Here is a 7,252-nt window from a genome sequence, read left to right on the forward strand (position 1 = left end):
CAGACACAGAAGTACACACACAGAGAAACACACACACACAGAAACACACACACAGAAACACACACACAGAAACACACAGAGAGAAACACACACAGAGAAAAACACACACACAGAAACACACACGCAGAAACACACACAGAAACACGCATACGCACACACAAAGAAGCACACACCCACAGAAACACAAACTGAGAAACACACACACAGAGAAACACGCACACACAGAAACACACACAGAAACACACGCACACACACAGAGAAACACACACACACACAGAAACACACACGGAAACAGACACAGAAACACAGACACAGAAACACACACAGACTCAGATACACACACAGAAACACACACATACAGGAACACACGTACACAGAGAAGCACACACAGAGAAGCACAGACAAAGAAAAACAGACACAGAAACATACACATACACATATGCAGACACACACAGACACACACACACACACAGAAACACACACAGAGAAACACACACAAAAACACACACACACAGAAATACACACACAGAGAAACACACACACAGAAAAACACACAGAGAAACACGCACAGAAGCACACACACAGAGGCAAACACACAGAAACACTCACACACACAGAAACACAGACACAGAGAAACGCACACAGAGAAAAACACACACAGAGAAACACACACACACAGGAACACGCACACAGAAACACACAGAGAGAAACACACAAAGAGAAAAACACACACACAGAAGCTCACACACACAGAAACACACACGCAGAAACAGACACAGAAACACACACACGCACACACAAAGAAGCACACACCCACAGAAGCACAAACTGAGAAACACACACACAGAGAAACACGCACACACAGAAACACACACGCACACATAGAGAAACACACACTCACAGAAACACACACGGAAACAGACACAGAGAAACAAACAAGCAGACGCAGAAACACACACACACTCGCCGAAACACACACACAGACAGAAACGCACACACACAGAAACACACTCATACAGAAACAGACACACAGAGAAACACACATGGCAGCACACACAGAAACACACACACAGAAACACACACACACACACAGAAATACACACAGACAGCAACACACGTACACAGAGAAGCACACACAGCAAACACAGACAAAGTAAAACAGACACAGAAACATACAAATACACAGATGCAAACACACACACACACACACAGAAACACACACAGAGAAACAGACACACAGAAACACACTCAGAGAAAGTCACACAGAACCACACACGGACAGAAGCACACACACACAGAAATACACACACAGAAAAACACACAGAGAAACACGCACAGAAGCACACACAGAGAAAACACACGCACAGAAACACACACACACACAGAAACACACACAGAGAAAAACACACACAGAGAATCTCACACACAGAAACACACTCGCAGAAACACACACAGAAACACACACACACACAATGAAGCACACACCCACAGAAACACAAAATGAGAAACACACACACACACAGAAACACGCACATACAGAGAACACACACACACAGAAACAAACACACAGAAACACTCACAGAATCACACACGGAAACACACACAGAGAAACACAAAAGCAGACGTCAGAAACACACACACAGTCGCCGAAACACACACACAGACAGAAACGCACACACACAGAAACACACACACACAGAAACAGACACACAGAGAAGCACACACGGCAGCACACACAGAGAAACACACACACACAGAAACAAACACACAGAAACACACACACACACACACAGAAACACGCACACAGGGAAACACACACACAGAGAAACACACACATAGAAAAACACACACGGAGAAACACACAGGCAGAGAACCACACACACAGAGAAACACACACACAGAAACACACAGAGAAATGCAAAGAGAAACAAACAGAGAAACACACAGTGAAATACACACATGAGAAACACACACAGAGAAACACACACACTCACATACAGAAACACACACACACTGAAACACGCAGAGAAACACACACAGAAACACACACAGAAACACACACACAGAAACACACACACAGAGAAACGCACACGCAGAGAAACACACACACATGAAACACACACAAAAAAAAACATACACACAGAGAAACACACACACAGAACCCTACACTGAAACACACACACACACTCAGAGAAACACGGAGACAAACATACAGAGAAGCACAGATAGAAACACACATTGAAACATTCAGTGCAACACACACACAGAAACATACAGACACACAGATAAACACACAGAGAAACACACACACAGAATCACACACGGAGAAGCACACACAGAAACACGCATGCACAGTAACACGCGCAAACAGAAATGCACACACACAGAAACACACACACAGAAAAACACATAGAGAAACACGCACAGAAGCACACACACACACACAGATGCACACACACAGAAACACTCACACATACAGAAACACACACACAGAGAAACACACACAGAGAAAAACACACACAGAAAACACATACACACAGAAACACACACACAGAAACACACAGAGAGAAAGACACACAGAGAAAAACACACACAGAGAAACACAATCAGAAACAGAAACAAACACATACAGAAACACACACACAGAAATACACACACAGAGAAACACACACAGAAAAACACACATAGAAACACGCACAGAAGCACACACACAGAAACACTCACACACACAGAAACACACACGCAGAAACACACACAGAAACACACACACGCACACACAAAGAAGCACACACCCACAGAAGCACAAACTGAGAAACACACACACAGAGAAACACGCACACACAGAAACACACACGCACACATAGAGAAACACACACACACAGAAACACACACGGAAACAGACACAGAGAAACAAACAAGCAGACTCAGAAAAACACACACACTCGCCGAAACACACACACAGACAGAAACGCACACATACAGAAACAGACACACAGAGAAACACACACACAGAAACACACACACACACACAGAATCACACACATACAGAAATTCAGAGAAACACACACACACACAGAAACGCACACACAGAAACACAGACACAGAAACACACACACACACAGATACACACACACAGAAACACACACATACAGCAACACACGTACACAGAGAAGCACACACAGAGAAACACAGACAAAGAAAAATAGACACAGAAACATACAAATACACAGATGCAGACACACACAGACACACACACACACATAAACACACGCACACACACAGAAACACACAAAGAGAAACAGACACACAGAAACACACTCTGAGAAAGTCACACAGAAACACACACGGACAGAAGCACACACACACAGAAATACACACACAGAAAAACACACAGAGAAACACGCACAGAAGCACACACAGAGAAAACACACGCACAGAAACACACACACACAGAAACACACACAGAGAAAAACACACACAGAGAATCTCACACACACAGAAACACACTCGCAGAAACACACACAGAAACACACACACACATACACAAAGAAGCACACACCAACAGAAACACAAAACGAGAAACACACACACAGAGAAACACGCACATACAGAGAACACACAGGCACTGAAACACGCAGAGAAACTCACACAGAAACACACACAAAAACACACACAGAAACACACACAGAAACACACACAGAAAAAACATACAGAGAAACATACACACAGAGAAACACACACACAGAAACATACACTGAAACACACACACACACACACAGAAACACACTCAGAGAAACACGGAGAGAAACATACAGAGAAGCACAGATAGAAACACACATTGAAACATTCAGTGCAACACATACACAGAAACATACAGACACACAGAGAAACACACACACAGAATCACACACAGAGAAGCACACACAGAAACACGCATGCACAGTAACGCGCGCAAACAGAAATACACACACACAGAAACACACACACAGAAAAACACACAGAGAAACACGCACAGAAGCACACACACACACAGAGGCACACACACAGAAACACTCACACATACGGAAACACACACACAGAGAAACACACACACAGAAAAACACACACAGAAAACACATACACACAGAAACACACACACAGAAACACACAGAGAGAAAGACACACAGAGAAAAACACACACAGAGAAACACACACAGAAACAGAAACACACACGCAAAAACACACACAGAAACACACACACACACACACACACACACACACACAAAGAAGCACACACCCACAGAAACACAAACCGAGAAACACACACACAGAGAAACACGGACGCACAGAAACTCACACAGAAACACACATGCACACACAGAAATACACACACAGAGAAACACACACACATAAAGACACAAAGAGAAACACATACACAGAAGCACGCACAGAAGCACACACACACACACAGAAGCACACACACAGAAACACACACACACTGAAAAACACACACAGAGAAAGACACACACAGAAACACTGACAGAAACACAGACACAGAAACACACACAGACACACATACACACACACTAAGAATCACACACGCACAGAAACACACACACACAGAAACACACACACACAGAGAAAAAAACACAGAGAAACACACACACAGAAACAGACACAGAGATGCACACACATAAAAACATAAACACATAAACACGCACACACTCACAGAAACACACACACACACAGAAACACACACACAGAAACAGACACAGAGAAGCACGCACAGAAACACACACAAACACAGACAGAAACACACACACGCAGAAATACGCATCCACACAGAAACTCAAACACAGTGAAACACACACAGAGAAAAATACACACAGAGAAACACACACACAGAGAAACACACACGCAAGATCACACAGAGCGAAACACACACAGAAACACACACACACAGAAACACACACACACAGAAACAGACACACACCTAAACACACACACACAGAAACAGACACACAGAGAAACACGCACGGAAACACACGCAAGAGAAGCACACACACAGAAAAACAGACACAGAAACACACACACACAGAAACGCACACACACAGAGAAAGACTCACACAGATATACGCACACAGAGAAAAACACACACAGAGAAACACACACGCAGAGAAACACACACGGAGAAACGCACAGAGAAATACAAAGTGAAGCACACAGAGAAAGACACAGCGCAACACACACAGAGAAACACACACAGAGAAACACACACAAACACACAGAAACACACAGAGAAATACAAAGAGAAACACACAGAGAAACACACAGTGAAACACACACAGTGAAACACACACACACACAGAAGCACAGACGCACAGAAACACAGAGAAACAGACACATACAGACACAGAAACACACACAGACACAGATACACACAAACACAGAAAAACACGCACACAGAAATACACACACAGAGAAAAACACACACACATGAAGACACAAAGAGAAACACACACGCACAAAGAAACACGTACAGTAGCACACACACAGGAACACTCACAAACAAAGAAACACACACACAAAAACACACACAGAGAAAAATACACACAGAGAAACACACGCACAGAAACACAGACAGAAACACAGACACAGAAACACACACAGACACAGATAGACACACACAGAGAAACACACAGTGAAACACACACAGTGAAACACACAAAGAGAAACACACACACACACACACACAGAAGCACAAACGCACAGAAACACAGAGAAACAGACACATACAGAAACACGCACAGAAACACAGACACAGAAACACACACAGATACACACAAACACAGAAAAACACGCACACAGAAATACACACACACAGAAACACATACACATAAAGACACAAAGAGAAACACACACACACAAAGAAACACGCACAGTGGCACACACACACAGACACACACACACAGAAACACACAGAGAAAAAGACACACAGATAAAAACACACACAGAGAAACACACACACACACAGAACCACACCCGCAGAAACACATACAGAAACACACACACACACAAAGAAGCACACACCCACAGAAACACAAACCGTGAAACACACACAGAGAAACACGCACATACAGAAACACACACAGAAACGCACACGCACACACAGAGAAACACACACAGAGAAACACACACACAGAATCACAAACAGAGAAGCACACACAGAAACACGCATGCACAGTAACACGCACAAACAGAAAAACACACACAGAGAAACACACACACAGAAAAACACACAGAGAAACACGCACAGAAGCACACACACACACAGAAGCACACACACAGAAACACTCACACATACAGAAACACACACACAGAGAAACTCACAGAGAAAAACACACACAGAAAACACATACACACAGAAACACACACACAGAAACACACAGAGGGAAAGACACACAGAGAAAAACACACACAGAAACACACACACACAGAAACACGGACACACAGAAACTCACACAGAAACAGACATGCACACACAGAGAAACACACATACACACCCACAGTAACACACACAGAGAAACACGCACACAGATTCACACACAGAGTAAAACACACAGATTTATACACGCACAGTAACACGGGCACACAGAACTGCACACACAGAGAAACACACACACATAAAGACACACAGAGAAACACACACACACAGAGAAACACGCACAGAAGCTCACACACAAACACACAGAAGCACATACACAGAAAAACTCACACACACAGAAACACACACACAGAGAAACGCACACAGAGAAACACACACACACACAGAAACACACTCACACAGAAACTTAGAGAAGCACACACACACACACAGAAACACGAACAGAAACACAGACACAGAAACACACACAGACACAGATACACACACACACAGAAACACACACATAGTGGAACACACGTACACAGAGAAGCACACACAAAGAAACACAGACACAGAAAAACAGACACAGAAACATACACATACACAAATGCAGACACACGCAGACACAGACACACAGAAACACACACACAGAGAAACACACACACAGAAACACACTCAGAGAAACACTCACAGAAACACACACATACAGAAACACACACGCACAGAAACACACACACAGAGAAACACACACACAGATAAACACACAGAGAAATACGCACAGAGAAAAATACACACATAGAAACACACACAGAAAACACAGAGAGAAAGAGACACAGAGAAAAACACACA

This window comes from Heterodontus francisci, unplaced genomic scaffold (assembly GCF_036365525.1).
Source record: "Heterodontus francisci isolate sHetFra1 unplaced genomic scaffold, sHetFra1.hap1 HAP1_SCAFFOLD_53, whole genome shotgun sequence".
NCBI classification, from domain to species: Eukaryota; Metazoa; Chordata; class Chondrichthyes; order Heterodontiformes; family Heterodontidae; genus Heterodontus; species Heterodontus francisci.